Raw genomic sequence first — 15,367 nt, 5'->3', positions numbered from 1 at the left:
GTTTGTTAGGTGAAATATTATAATGTTGCATAAGAATGGGAGATATTTGGCTCAGGGGAGATTTTGGATTCATTTAAATCCAGCCTGGCACCCATGTCATAATAAAGACACTAAACAGTCTACTTAATAATTGCCAATAAACCCAAATTTAGACCTGGAATTCAATAGCCTCCAAAACACCCCTTTTTATGAGAGGAGAGTGAGGAAAATTTTCTTCTCTAAGAAAATAAGAGTTCAATAAGCTTCATAAAAGTTCAATAAACTTCAAAAGCAGAAACCAGGTAAGTCGCCAACTGGTGAGTTATTTCTTACCATTAGGGTTTGTTTCTTCTTCTAAAAAGAAATCCTAGGCTACCAGTTGAACTGAAGCTATTAGAAAGTGAAACTTGCACTTGCGTGTCTGCAGGGTTAGAGCCCTCAGTGATGTGATAATTGGAGGAAGAAGCCCTGAAGCAGGCTCTGGGGAATCAGCTTCATTCTCGGTGAGGTAACTCTCCGACGATGCAATTTGACTTGAGGGGCTCACATTCTGGTCTGAGCAGCATCTGTTCCATCTTTAAATTTTGGGATGTTAGAGAAAATAACATAAAGATCTTTAAATTGGCATGGCAATGGATGTCTAATTTTTATATATTGCTCATGTCTTTCAGATTACTTTTCAGTTAAGTAATTTTTCCTTTGGACAAGTAAGCTGACATCTAGGATATTCTCAATAAATCTTTGTTGCGTGGGTCTCACAGAGGTTAACAATTGACTTGAAATAATCCTCATATATTTCCCACATAATCTGTTGATACCAAGAGACACATAATGGTATAAAGTAAAAAATGTTATAAATCTCAAATAAAGCTTCCAGCTGGGGGTTGGTTAAGTCTGAGGCATACCAGGTTAGGTGTCTGAGGCACCTGAAGGCTGGTCAAGAACTTTCTCAAGAGGAAGAGAGAAGAAAGTCCAAGGTCCTATGAGGCCCAGTGGTGAGCAGTGGAACAGTCTGAGGAATAATGATGTTTACAATGAACACTTAGAAAGCAAGGACTGATATTTCAAAGGCAAAGATGAATTACTTAGGGAACATCTAACAGAACAGTCAGGTTGAAAACTCATATTGAGGGTAGGTTTTGGGGGAAGAAGGCAAAGGCAAGGAATCAGGTACACAAGGGTGGCAGAGGGTGAGATAAGGAAAACAGCAAGAGTGAGCCTTGAGTTCTGGGTGGAGAAGCCAGGAAGGGAGGTACAGTTACAACTTCCCTTTATCCATGTCTGCTCCCTTTACAGTGCTTGCAAACCAGCCCCATCCCTCTCCCCATCCTTGCAAATAGGTAGCAGCCCTAAAGCTGCATTCCATGACATCTAGGGGAGGGTCTTGTCACCCTAATTTGGTGCCAAATTGGTATCCAGGAAAGTCTCTTTTTCTGGCTTCTAGAATTAAGCCCCACTAGATCCCAGTCTCTGTGGCCCTCCCATCTCATGGGGAGAACCCTTCAATCCCCAACCAACGATTCAGCCTGCCCCAGAAGAAACAGGTCCTAGGGAGAAATTTAAGCCAGTCTGGCCCAGCTGGTTTAGGTCTCTAGTCTATCCCTGACTTTGACCCTCAATTCTGAATACTGGGTTTCAGCCTTAGCTTCAAAATATTTATGGAACTTCCCTAGAAGTAAGACACTCTGTTTCTCCCTGGGCGTACAGTCACAAAGCCCTCACAGAGACAGAAGCCAAATAAGAGACAGGGTCCAATAAATAAGCAGTTTCAGTAACAAGTAATAAATACTGTTATGGTGAAATGGCAACACGTAGGAAGGTATGTTTCCCCCAAACTGGGGGAAGAAGAGCGGGGCAGAAAGACTTCCTAGAGGAAGGGATCACTAAGCCCAATTGCAAAGGACAAGTTAGAGTTAGAAAGGCAAAGAAGAGTGCTGTGGGTGTGAATGGGGCAGTGATGCTGCTAAAAGGAATAGCAAGCTCAGTGGTCCAGAAATAAAGAAAGAAGGGCAAGTTCAAGGGATCTGAACATAATTCAGTGTGGCTGAAGCCACAGAGGATCATTAAGGAAGGGCAAGACACATGGCTGGAGAAGTAAGTAGGAACTCAGTAATGACTGTCATTACAACTTAGTGACCTTAAAAATTTATTGTGCAAATTGGGACCCTTTGAGAGTGAAAGTGAGAGGCTAATAGGCATTAATTGAACTCAGTTGTAAATTGGAACTGAATTGTCTGGCAAGCCAGTTTGGATTATTACTGCATATAAATCAAGTTAAGTTATTTGGCTTTAACTGATCTTGGTCTCTGTCTTACTTTCTGTACTGAACTTTACCCCAGTGACCTGCTTGAAATCTAAGTCCCTCCTGTACTAATGCCCTGACTTGCTCTTTCTGAACTTCTCCCAGGAGGCCCTGCAATTCTGTATATTTGGGTTTCCATATCAGCTCCTTCTCTGGACTACCCATTAATATGCCCCACCAATAGCCAGAACCTCCTCATCGTCCTTCTTCTAGATCAAACATTTCCCTAGAAGCCAGTCTACTCTTCCAGTATCTGCCCTATGCCTACAAGTGGAAATTATTTCATATTTTGGTCTTTTAGTCAGGTCAGTTAATGGGGGTATCAGAAGATTTGATATCTAGAATCTGCAAATAGCCACTTATTTGAAACGTATTTCCTCATAAAACAAATCTATTTTTCCCAATAAGATTGTTTCATTTAAAAATAACGTTTGAATATTAATTCCTTTTTTTTAATGTAGTAGAAAAAGAATTGGACTCAGCATTGGAAGGCTGGAATTCACACCTCAGTTGTTCTACTTTCTAGCCTTGTGAACTTGTCCAACTACTTAACTTCTCTGAGGCTCAGTTACTCCCATTTGTAAAGCAAAGAAAATGGTATGCAGAGAAAGCACTGAAGGTATCTGTGTCAGTACAACAGAATATCATTAACTGATAGATATAAGAGGGATCAAGGTACTAGCAGTATGCCCCTCACCTCTGTATACCTGCCACTCCCCAGGAACCGGCATTCTGTGGCTCAGCTTTGATTAATCAGCTTTGGCCATGAATCCTGCCAAGCAATCAAGAATACATAAGTTACATATATATATATGTGTGTGTGTGTGTGTGTGTGTGACATATATATATATGTCATACCCCTACATAATGTACGTGTCCACAGTCAGTATTCACAAGAAAATACAAAGGTGAGAGTCCTACCTGCAACCATGAGGAACAGAAGCAGAACTAAGTATGGTCAATCTGAAGAAAACAAAGAGTTGCTGTTATACCCTGAACCCTAGAAAATTCCTGAAGTCACAGTCTTTTAATCAAAGCCAGATTCTCTTTTAGATTTTGTAACATGGACCTTGGCCCAGTAATATGCAGTGACAGTGATCACTGCGCCAGAACGTCTCCTAAAAGTCACTGAACAAAGTCTGCAGGTCAGACTACTAGAGTCAAAGACCAGAGCACTGATTTGGAAAGGTTTAGAGTACCAGGCCCATGAGGTTAGAAATGTCTTTATCTTAGTCAGTGCTGTATTCCAAATACTGAGTCCAGTGACTGGGATTTTGTATTTGTTCAGTAATACTTGTATATAGGAATTAAAACAAAAAAAAAGTGGGAGACGTGGGTTCGATTCCTGAACCATGCCCCTCCCCCCCCAAAAAAAGATTATCTAAAATAATTATAGGTTTGGAAAAACGAAATCTAAAATAAACAAATACAATGAAGGGATTTGAATTTCTCTGCTTTAAGAAGAGAAAAATTTGAGAGGAATTCAGCATTAAACAGTTGAGGAACCTAATCAGAGATGGGATTTGAGGAAATATTATATAGTGTTAAGAGTATACACTTTGATTCAGACTGATGGGTCCAAATCCCGGCTTGGATGACTATTAACCATGTTAATGTGGGTAGGTAAGAAGCCTAATAGCATTGCTGGTTACAGAGTCAGCCCCCACAATTGCTAGCTTTTGTTGGTATCACCCTAGTTTCAGCATTATCTTACATGCCAACATTAGTAAATCGATCATGTTTTTGTAGAGAGCTATATAGAAGTGTTTCCACTGAGCAGCTAGGCTTTGTGTGAAAAAGTGTTATGGCTTCCACGGATGCTACAAGAAGGACTGGCAGAGTACATGCGTATATTTGCAATCCCTGTAATGGATTGAAAATATCTAAAAGTAGAGGTTGAGATTAAATATCTCTATACACCCAGCACCTGGCAAAGTATTTGACACATAGAAGTCTGTCAATAAACCTTTTCATTAGCTGGCTAATTGCTTTTCTCTGGCTGTAATTCCAAATGATAGATTGCATTAACAGTGGTATAGTCCCATAGTAAATACATAAACAAACTCTGGCCTAAGTTATTTGGTGGGAGCATATTAAGAATGCAAAGGCTCCAAAAAGTGTTCCACATTCCATAAATTCAGTGCATTCCAAGAGTGATTAAGGTTGTACCAGGATTCCCCACATAGCACCACATGCAGACCGACTGTCAATTTCTGTCTCTTTCTTCATAAGTCTTCTTTTCTATGCTATTTGAAATATCATATAAAAATTCTTTGAGGATATTTCAGTCTTGTAGCAGTAATCTAGAAATAACTCACCTGTATTTCACCTTTAAATACTGTAAGAAGCAACACCTACAAGCTTGCCATCAAATTCCTCAGCTGTCTTCCTTATGACCCCCGGGCATTTTTTTTTATCATCAGCATATAGGTGATTGAAAATTTGGGGAGCAGTGCAATCTTTAAAACATTATCTAGCACCAGCGTCATGAACAGAATTTATACTACCTTGATTTTTATCTCTAAACACAAAATCCACATTACTTCAAAACATGCAAATATTTTTGACTTACTACAAGTGTCACCAAAGGAAGTACATTCCAAACAAGAAGTCCTAGGAAAAGGAGCAAGTACTTTTAGAACTTAGATGGTGTTCAGTAAATAGAATACCAGGGGAATTGGGGTAACACTGTGGCTTTGGATTTAGGTAAGAATTTCTAGTGATCTTCTCAGAGACGGATGGAGAACCCACAAGCTCAGGCTAGCCTGCTCAAGATTCAGCAGGTGTGCCTAGTGTTACTTATTCAGGATGGGGGATGGAGAGCGGGTCTGGGGAACCTACTCTGGATTTATTGTAGTTACTGGACAGGATAGGAAGAGAATGGAAGAGGAAGGCAGACTAGCCCAAATGGAGTTGAAAGGAGGTGGAATATAATAGGTAAGGGATGGATATCCAAATAGAAGTCAGCAATGTTTTAGTCTTCACACCTGAGCAATCATCTTTTTCTGTGTATTAGTTTCCTAGGGCTGCTGTAACAATTTACCCTAAACTTCATGGCCTGAAACAACAGAAATTTATTCTCTCATAATAATAAAGGTCAAAGTCAAAATTCAAGGAGTCATCAACACTGGGCCCCCACTGGAGGCTCTGTGGGACAATCTGTTCTGTAGGTTAGGATGTGGACACATCTTTTGGGGGCCTACTACTTAACGCACTGCAATGTGCTGTCTTCTTGGGGAAAAAAAATTTTTTTTTTAGTCTCTTCTGAAGACCAAAATCTAAAATCAGAATGATTATGTAGCTAAGCATACAATTAACATGAAGTCAGTGCTTGAAAATTCTTAAACTATATATATATTTCATATTAACATTTTTTTGTATGCTGTATGGCGGAGTCACATTTCATTATTTTTCCATGTGAGTATCCCATTACTGCAGCACCATTTGCAGAATTTTTGTTTGTTTTGGTTATTTGTTTTTTTGGAAGTGCGTGGACAGAGAATTGAACCCGGGACTCATGCATGGCAGGTGAGAATTCTACCACTGAACTATCCTTGCACCCCCCAAAAACTCTATTTTTAAAATTATCTAATTCAAAAATGTTTAAACAGAGCTATGTTCATGAACACTAATCAACCTCTGAAATTGCTGGTGTAGGCAGATTTAGTTTTCCATGCCGCAACATGGAAGAATCTCGAAAACATCTTTCTCAGTGAAATAAGAAAGAAATATAAAGACAAAAATTGTATGATGTCACTTAGGAGACTTAAAAATAGCAAATTTGTAGAGATAGAAAGCAGATGAGAGAGAGGTTACTGGGGGAGAGGGTGATGGATAAAGGAAGTAAGGGGAGTGCTTGTTCATAAAAAGTTTTTAATACAAAAAAAGGAAATTTTGAAAAAGAAAAGTTGGAATAAAAATGATGGGAAAATATATTCCAATGCCAAGTGATAATGCAAGCTAAGTTAAAGCTTGTATAACTACATTGATATCAGGCAATTTGGACTCCAAGGAAGAAATTGTTATTAGATATAAAGAGGGACATTTCATAGACACAAATTTCAGTTTTTCAGAAAGATACTATGATTCTAAATGTGCATACACCTAATAACATAGCCTCAAAATATACAGAGCAGGGCAAGCAACAATGGTGCAGCGGCAGAATTCTCGCCTGCCATGCTGGAGACCCAGGTGATAGATAGATAGATAGATAGATAGATAGATAGATAGATAGATAGATAGATAGATAGATAGATAGATAGAGGGAAGGAGGGAGAGAGAGAGCCAGCAAAACTGACAACATTAAAAAAAAACTGTATCATATGGCAGATTTTAATACATCTTTCAGTAACTAACAGAAGAAGCAGGGCAAAAAATATAGGAAAGATAATAGACGTTTTGAATAACATAATTAACCAACTTTACTTAACTGACATTTATAGAACACAACACCCAACTGCAAGTATACCTTCCAGCATGCATAAAAATTTACAAAAATTAACCTCATGCTGAGCCATAATGCACGTTTCAACAGATTTTAAAGGATTAAAATCACACAGAGTATGTTCTCTGATCAGACTAGAAATCAGCCAGGTATCAATTATAAAATAGAATATTTTTGGAAATTAAGAAATAAATTTGTAACAATTGCACAGTATCAAAGTAGAAATCACAATGGACATTAGATTATATTTTAATTAAATGATAATGTAAAACATTCCTGAATGATTTAGTTGTTTAGTATGCTCTTTTTAATAATCAGGAACAAAATAACATGCAGATTAGGCTTCAAAGAAACAGAGAAATATTATTCTTTAAAAGGTAGATAAACTCTGAATCAAAAGACTCTCAGGGCTTTTACCTGGATCCAAGGAAATGGTGAGAAAGGCCACTGTTTCAAGAAGAAACAGAACCATGTAAGCAAAAGTTAAATGAAACATCAATAGTCCCTACCCTGAACATCCACTTAAGAATGTACCAACTTCTTGCCTGCATCTTCCAATCCCCTTCACTTTGCTCTATTTTTTTTTTCTTAGCACTTTCCTCCTTCTAACAAACTATGTTTATTTTTTGTTGTTTGTCTCCCCTCACGAGAAAAAAAAAAAGCTCTACAGGGGTAGAGATTTTTGCCAGGTTTTGTTTACGGATGTATCTTAACTTCCTAGAACAGTTTCTAGGAAGTAGATGCTGAATAGTAGATGCTGAATAAATACATGTTGAATTTTCAGTGAATCCTTATGTAACCAGAAGCAGCAGGCAGCAGACCAAGTAGGAAAGGTCAGAGTATTAAGAGCAAGTAAATGTGAGTGGTTTGATCTAAGTCATGAGCAAATAGCGAAATATCTAACTGAGAGGAACCAAGAGGTGAAATTCAGTTTGCTGAAGAATTACTAGCTGCTCTGAAGTGTTGAAGCCAGAAACAAGTCAGCAAAGACTGGAGGTCCCAGAAGACCTCTGATCCTTTGGCAGACACTGTAGGCTACCTACCCACTTTCCATTCCCCAACACTTACCTATCATCCAAACACTTATTTTATTTATAGTGCAGTGTGCACAGTTTCACATGGAGAACCATAATGGATCTACACCAATCATGATCACCCCTTTTCCAATTTCTCAGCTTCTTAGTCCAAGCCAGTGAGAAACAAGTGGAAATCAACTGATCATCTTCTGAGGAAAAAAAAAATGGTTTTCCTGATAAATGGAGGCATAAATAATTGGCATAACCTTTCCCTCTTCTTACAGTCTTAAACACAGCATAGGAGCTGGAGCAGTACCTGTGTGTTAGTTAGTTTCTGGTGTCAACTTGGCCAAGTGATTATGCCCATTTGTCTGGTCAGGCAAGCACTGGCCGGACCATTCCTGCAAGGATATTTCATGGCTGGTTGATAAACCAGAAAGCTGGTATATTAAATAATCAGTTAGTTGATTGCATCTGTGGCTGATTAATCTGCAATCAGCTAAGGTTTGTCTCCCACCGATGAAGTAATCCAATCAGTTGAAGATTTTTAAGGAGGAAGAGAGACTCTTTCACTGATTCCTCACCCAGCGAGCCTCTCCTATGGAGTTCACCAGACCCTTCATCAAAGCTGCTAGCTTCACACCTGCCCTACGGATTTTGGCCTCTTCCATTCCCATGGTTGCATGAGACAACTTTATATCTCTCATATTTACAGATCTCTCCTGTTGATTCTGTTTCTCTACAGAACCCTGACTAACACAACCAGCTATATCAAGACTCTAAGGGAAAAATTAAGAATTATAGGTTTATTAGCCTTGGCCACACAGACACTGAACCAAGCTACAGGTGTCTACCTCAGGATCTCTTGTTAAGTTAAAAAAAAAAAAAAAAAAACTCCCTTTATTTAATCCATTATATTGGTCATATACCTGTTTGTATCCAGATATATTTTACACCCATCCCTTTAAATGGTATTTCCAAAGTTTCTTGTCAACTGGCTTCTAGCTAGGTTTAGTCTATTAGTGGCCCTTTGGAAAAAATGAGAAGTCTGGGGATTTCTCCTCTTTTTCTATTCCAGGCCATATCTCCAGCATTGGCTGTATCTTCACAGTCCCAACTCCTCTTCCTTGTTTCCAGCTTCTACCAAGGAGCCATCTTATGGTCATCTCCCCAGTGGAGCTGGGTCCCAAAGCTGTGGTAAGCACCATCTCCTTTCTTTTTCTCTCCAGTGCTATGGGTGGTAGTGGCTTGTTAATGTTTGAGAAGTCCTATTTAGCTTGTCAGCAATTGCAACCCTTTTGTAACTAGATTCCTGTATTAAATTGCTTCTATTCCACTATCAGACATGGACTTGGTTTTACAGACTGAACATTGACTGATACAGTTCTTTAAGTTGGGTTTTCCAATTTTTGACTCAAGTCATTTTCTAAATTGGTTTGAATCTTAAGAAATGATTAAATCTTCCTTATCCTGCAGACCAGCAAATTTTGGTGAAGTTTATTGATTTTACTGCCTTTACTCCCTCGTTGCCCACACTGAGGCCACTGGTATGTGCTCATACTGTGAGGAGCACTGTGGATGCTCCCTGCCTAGAATCTGAGGATTGCTCCAGAATCTGACGCTTTTCCATACTATATTTGGAATATTTTTTTCTTATTTGATCTCTGTTTACTCCATCCTAATGGCTCTACACCCTGACTCATCCTCTCTGTCAAGCCCATTAAGATGAATATTACATTTAGATAGTTTACCATATCTCCCCAAGACTTTATCTCCCCAATTACTTTCTAGGGTAGACTCACCTTTATCCTTCGAGGAAATTATAAACTACCCTGCATCCAACCAAAAGTTTTCATGAACCAAAAGCAACCTGGGCCCAAGAATCCCTAGCTTGCTGTCCCTGCAATGAAAAATCCAACAGTGAGGGTGGCAGAGTAAATTCCTTCTCATGAGTTGAGAACAAGATGTAAGATCAACAAATTCATTAATTCAACCCATATATATTGAGCTATTCTTGATGCTAAGCCCAATTCTATATATAAAGGGAGGCAGTAGTGAACAAAGCAGAAAAATCTCTCCTCTCTATCCTCCTAGAGCTTACAATCAACGCTAATTGCAGCTGGTTCTAACTCTCCTGAATGCCATTTACAGCCAACAGGATAGCTATTATTAAGGTCAGGTTCTCATGAAAGTCAAGGAAATGCCTGGATATCAAAAGAAATACCCTTTACTCCTTTGAAATTAAATTATGCTGTCCCAAGAAAAGTGAATGCTTATATAGGCAAGATGTGCTGGACTTTTGGGCAAATCAGCAAGAAAGTCACTCAGAACTCTAACTGATGAGTAGACCAAAATGGAATGGAGCCATATTTTTCCCTTCTCTCATTGACTAGTATCTAAACTCTTGCCCCAATGGCCAGCAATAGTTGAGTTAGGGTCTCCATTAGTGTTCAGACCAGACCCATAACTAATAAGGGACTGGGTAATATGGAGGAGGGTTACAGAATCTCTGTTTATCTGGGGAGAGTGGAGTTGTCAGAGTTGACAACAAGAAAGAGAGATGGAAAGAGAGCTAATGTCTTTATGGGACTCCCTCCTTTTGAAAGGTTGAACATGTCAGAACCTCAGCAACCGGATCTGAAAAGATGTTCTTTAAGGTCCATTTAATACTAATACCCCATGATTCTTGGATCTATAGCAAGAGGGGAGGGATCATTAATTAGGAATTGGATAATATCTCAATTGATAGGGCTCAAGATTTTTTAAGAAGGATTCCCTGTATTTTTATTAATGCTCATAAAGAATCAAAAAATGCATTCTAAGTTTCAAAAAAAGGTTTGAATTTTAATGTCTTATACTTCTCAAGAAAGATCCAAGTTTAGTTAACACTGCCAAGAGTGGTATTGATAATTAGTATCAATATTCTTTCTTAAAGTGAAGAGGTGCCTCTGTATTCAACTGAAGTGAGATTCATTAAATAAATATCCTAACAATACTAATAGCTCATCTGTCATGCACTCTGTTGAATGCTTTACTTTTATCTAATGTAATCCTCATATCAATCCTATGACTGGACCTTGGAAAAGCCCATCAAGGTCATCTGGCCAGTAAGTGACAGAGCAGAGTTTAACTTCAGAACCTTGATAAATGGTCACTCATTTCACTACCCTAAACTGCATCAGGTAAACTAGATAATGTTAAAGTAGCAAAGAACTATAAGAAAAGTCATGAACTGCACTTGTTTGGATAATCTTTCCTAAGAAATTTTAAGCAAAATTCTTTCTGTTTTCTTTATTTCCTTAATGAACCTATTGCTTACTTTTATGAAACACATTCTTGTATTAAAGATGCTAATTCATTTTCATCAGCTGATTGGAATTGATTGCCGCAAGAAACTGTTTTCCTGAACACAAAATATTAATTTGAGCCAGCAATTGTAAAGTTAAGCATAATTCAGGAAATTATTTCCCCAAACAGACATAACACTTCCTATTTAACCAGAGCAGCTCAGGCCTCAACCATATACAAAAACAGCCATGTGCCTTCCAAGTGCAGGATTGCAGTTTACATTTAGATAGTCTATCATATCTCCTCAAGAATTTACCTCCCCAATTGCTTTCTAGGGTAGACTCACCTTTGTCCTTTGAGCAAATTTTAAATTACTCTGCATCCAACCAAAAGTTTTCATGAACCAAAAGCAACCTTGGTCCAAGAATCCCCAGCCTGCTGTCCCTACAATGAAAAATCCAACAGTGAGGGTGGCAGAGTAAATTAAAAAGTTCCTTCTTCTCTTGAGTTGAGAACTGGATGTAAGAGCAACAAATTCATTAATTCAACCCATATATATTGAGCTATACTTGGTGCTAAGCCCAATTCTCTATATAAAGGGAAACAGCAGTGATAGTGTTATCACTGGGAAAGCAGCCTCTTCTGACTTCAAAGTTGAAACAAGAATCTTAGAAATTAGTGTCACTTGAAACTTCCACATAGACTGCTTGGTAGAGGCTTTTTAGCTTGCATGGTAAATAAGCTTCGGGATTCTTGAGTCACTTTCTATTTCACACTCTGTAGTGTGAAAGATGTTTATGCCAGTGTGTTTACGGATGTGAAAATAACAGATGAATGAATCTGCAATTGCTCTGGGCCTTAATGCAAAGACACCCAGTACTTGAAGACTGAACACTGGCCCATGTGTGAACTTTAGACTGCACATCGGTCCATCCCAGTTAAATTTTTGTGGTCTATATGTATAATTTTCCGTGATTGATTATTGGGACAGATCCACTGTCCAGATCTTTGTGAATACAGTTGGCAACTTCTTTATCAGAGAACCCAAGGAATAGATGGCACAGCCCAAGGGTTTATTTTTCTTAGTAAAAGCAAAAGCAGAGTCAGACAGCAATCTGTCACTGAGGTACTGGATGGAAGAATGTAGAATTCCATATAAGAAAGAGAAAAGAGAGAAGTTGGCAAAATTTAGCTATAGAGGATTTGGTCTTTTCATTTATTTTTAATGGCTGTGAACTGAAAGCTGTTGATGGAATTTGTGAGTTTATCTGGTTCCAGCTGTGCTGTATCTACAATGGAGTGAATAAGTCCTATCTTAAATTCTCAAACTCCTACCAATGGTACATTTCCCCAAACCTTACTTGGACCCTCCAATAAAGTGCCATATTCCACAGGTTAAGAAATGAAGAGTGTTGGTTCACTGACACTGAATGTGTAACTTGAGAACAGTGGTTCTCAGCTTCAGCTGAAAGTTGGAATCCCCTGGGAGCTTTAAAAACAGTCTATGCCTGGGTTCCAGTCACCAGATTTTCTGACATAAGTGGGTTGGAGCATAGCCAAGGCATCAGGATTCTAAAACTCTTCCCAGGCTTTTCTAGAGACCCACAGCTGTAGAACCTCACACATCTGAAGTCCAGATTCTCTGTTTGCAAGTCAGATTCCTTAGGAGCAGGTTTTGATAGGGCACTGTGAATACGGCCTTGGTCATGTGGGGCCTTTAGTGGCTCTGAAAGTCATTTCTTAAAATGGCAACTATAGTTTGAGGACAAATATCTGCTTCGGCATACAAACAGCTCTGCACTTCCCAGCAATACAAATTTAAGTCAAAACCACTAGGACCAGGTTAGTGTGATGCCCCAACAAATCCCAGAGTGATTTGGACAGTGAATAAAGAAATATCTGCAAAGTTTCCTCGAGGGGATGGGGAGAAAGAGGGAAAATTCAACTTCCCCATGTGGAGAATTTCTGATATCCTAGCAAGAAGTGGGGACAACCAAATTATTAGGCCAAGCCCTCAGTCTTGGGGTTCACCGCTATGAAACTTATTCCTGAAAAGGAAAGGCTAAACCTACTAAAAATCAGGCCTAAGAGTCACCCCCAGAGAACCTCTTTTGTTGCTCAGATGTGGCCTCTCTCTCAGCCAGGTTGGCAGGTGAACTCAAGACCTCCCCACCTATGGTGAGACATGACTCCCAGGGGTGTAAATCTTCCTGGCACTGTGGGACAGAAATCCTGGGTTGACCTGGGACCCAGCATCAAGGGATTGAGGAAACCTTCTTGACTAAAGGAAGGAGGAGAGAAATGAGAAAAAATAACATTTCAGTGGCTGAGAGATTTCAAACAGAGTCAAGAAGTTATCCTGGAGTTTATACTTATGCATTATATAGATATCCCTTTTTCATTTATGGTGTATTAGAGTGGCCAGAGGAAGTACCTGAATCTGTTGAGCTGTGTTCCAATAGCCTTGTTTCTTGAAGATGATTGTATAATGATGCAGATTTTACAATGTGACTGTGTGATTGTGAAAACCTTGTGTTGGATGCTCCTTTTATCTAAGGTATAGATAGATGAGTAAACATCATGGATTAAAAAAATAGGCAAATAATAAGGGAAACAAAGTTTAAAGTAATTGGGTAGATGGAAATACTAGTGGTCAGTGAGAGGGAGGGGTAAGGTGTATGGTATGTATGAGTTTTTTCTTTTCCTTTTTTATTTCTTTTTCTGGAGTGATGCAAATGTTCAAAAAAATGATTACGGTGATGAATACACAACTACATGATGATACTGTGAGTCATTGACTATACACCATGTATGAAATGTTTGTATGTTATGAATGTTTGTATAAGTTTTATCAATAAAAATATTTTTAAAAAGAGAAAAAAAAACACTAGAACTAATCAAGTCTCTTCATCCTCCTACCAATAAGTAGGATTGGTGGACCAAGGTTGACTCCTTTCTTGATCTTCAGTCTGCTTCTTGGGCATGATTTTTATTCAGGCTGAACTTAAACTTATAACCAATTTGTGTGTATATAACTTCTGCACCCAAATTCAAGTTGATCTGGAAGATACAATCCCCCCTCTATTTCCATGCCAATCACATGCATCTAACTAACCAAGGAGTAGAAATAGGACAGAAATTCAAATTTCTCAATATACAGATACATCTAACTCCACCTCCACCTTAAGGTTTGCTGAAATCATGCGTTTAGCAAAAGCCACAATTTCTCTCCCTCTCACACCCTTGTGAATATGTGACTGATGAATTATCACTCATGTTACATGAAAGTTCTTTGTTGACTTTTCCAGAGTCTTGAATCTAACAACAGTTAAACCAACAAAGGGATTCCAGCCTTATCAGGAGTTTATTTTGCAAGACTGCCACATAGCTGCTGCCAGATACAATATCCTGTTTTTCCTTCTAATGCTGAACTCAAAGAGCCCATTAATAAATTTGAACTCTTCAGTTATGCAGAAATATAAACAGACTTCTCGGTGTTCTTTGGAATTCTATTTTCATTTGGGAAAAAATAATGTTCTAATGCTAAATATTTTTACCTGTATAACTCAGAACCTACATATGATAGAAGAGGAAATCTAAAATTTCTGCAGTGAGGAAAAAGTACTATATAGTCCAAACATATGTACATATACACACACATGAGTTTTTTCATTTTCTGTACTCTAACTAGGTTATCAATTTGATAGTCAATGATACCTGAAAAGCTCACCTGTAGATAAACTGGTTAGGATACTGTATGAGACAGACCCTGGGGGAAAGCATTGTGGAATCAAACCTAAACCACTCTTCTATTCTAATACAAAGTTAAACCTTATCTGAGAATATGGAATTTTGTGGGTTTGATACAGGGTGACTTGAAAAAGTTAGATATTAGACATACATCTCCACTGTGTAGGTTTCTATAGACTAAAGTTCTAACACTGCCTTGGCCCTGGGTAGTTCCAGACTAAATAGAAGGCCCATGCCCAGATGAGACTAGATCCAATCAACCACTTTAACCAAAGCAAAGCAATTCTCTTTTCTGTGTACAGTTATGAACTTAAATACCAAGGAGGAAATCTGTTGTGCTTCTGCAGCCCTCCATTGAGAGGTCTTTCTGTTGGCCAGGTAATTAAAGCCACATGTCCTTCCAGTGGAACATTATTGAGTGATTAAGTAGGAGTTGGTATCAATGGAAGAGGGCTATAGAACGGACTCATCTGAAAGGTACTGTAGACCTCATTCCATACTGCGTTATTGGTGACTCACATTGTAACTATAAAAGCTGTATTGTTGAGCCTCTGGCTGTTTCTGCCTCTTAATCAGTGGAAGATTGCA

The 15,367-nt window shown here is 38.6% G+C and overlaps 1 long non-coding RNA gene across 1 annotated transcript; it reads right to left on the bottom strand.

Moving 5' to 3' along the window:
- Positions 1 to 286: 286 nt before the first annotated feature.
- Positions 287 to 7,234, bottom strand: LOC143647859 (uncharacterized). The gene is made up of 3 exons (XR_013158213.1): positions 7,143 to 7,234; positions 2,979 to 3,053; positions 287 to 554 (listed from the first exon to the last, which is right to left on the bottom strand). It is a non-coding gene; the product is annotated as an uncharacterized LOC143647859 (long non-coding RNA).
- Positions 7,235 to 15,367: the final 8,133 nt, after the last annotated feature.

Source organism: Tamandua tetradactyla, chromosome 10 (genome assembly GCF_023851605.1).
Source record: "Tamandua tetradactyla isolate mTamTet1 chromosome 10, mTamTet1.pri, whole genome shotgun sequence".
Lineage (NCBI taxonomy): Eukaryota > Metazoa > Chordata > Mammalia > Pilosa > Myrmecophagidae > Tamandua > Tamandua tetradactyla.
Note: the sequence above shows the minus strand (reverse complement) of the source record. Positions and strands in the feature narration are given on the sequence as shown.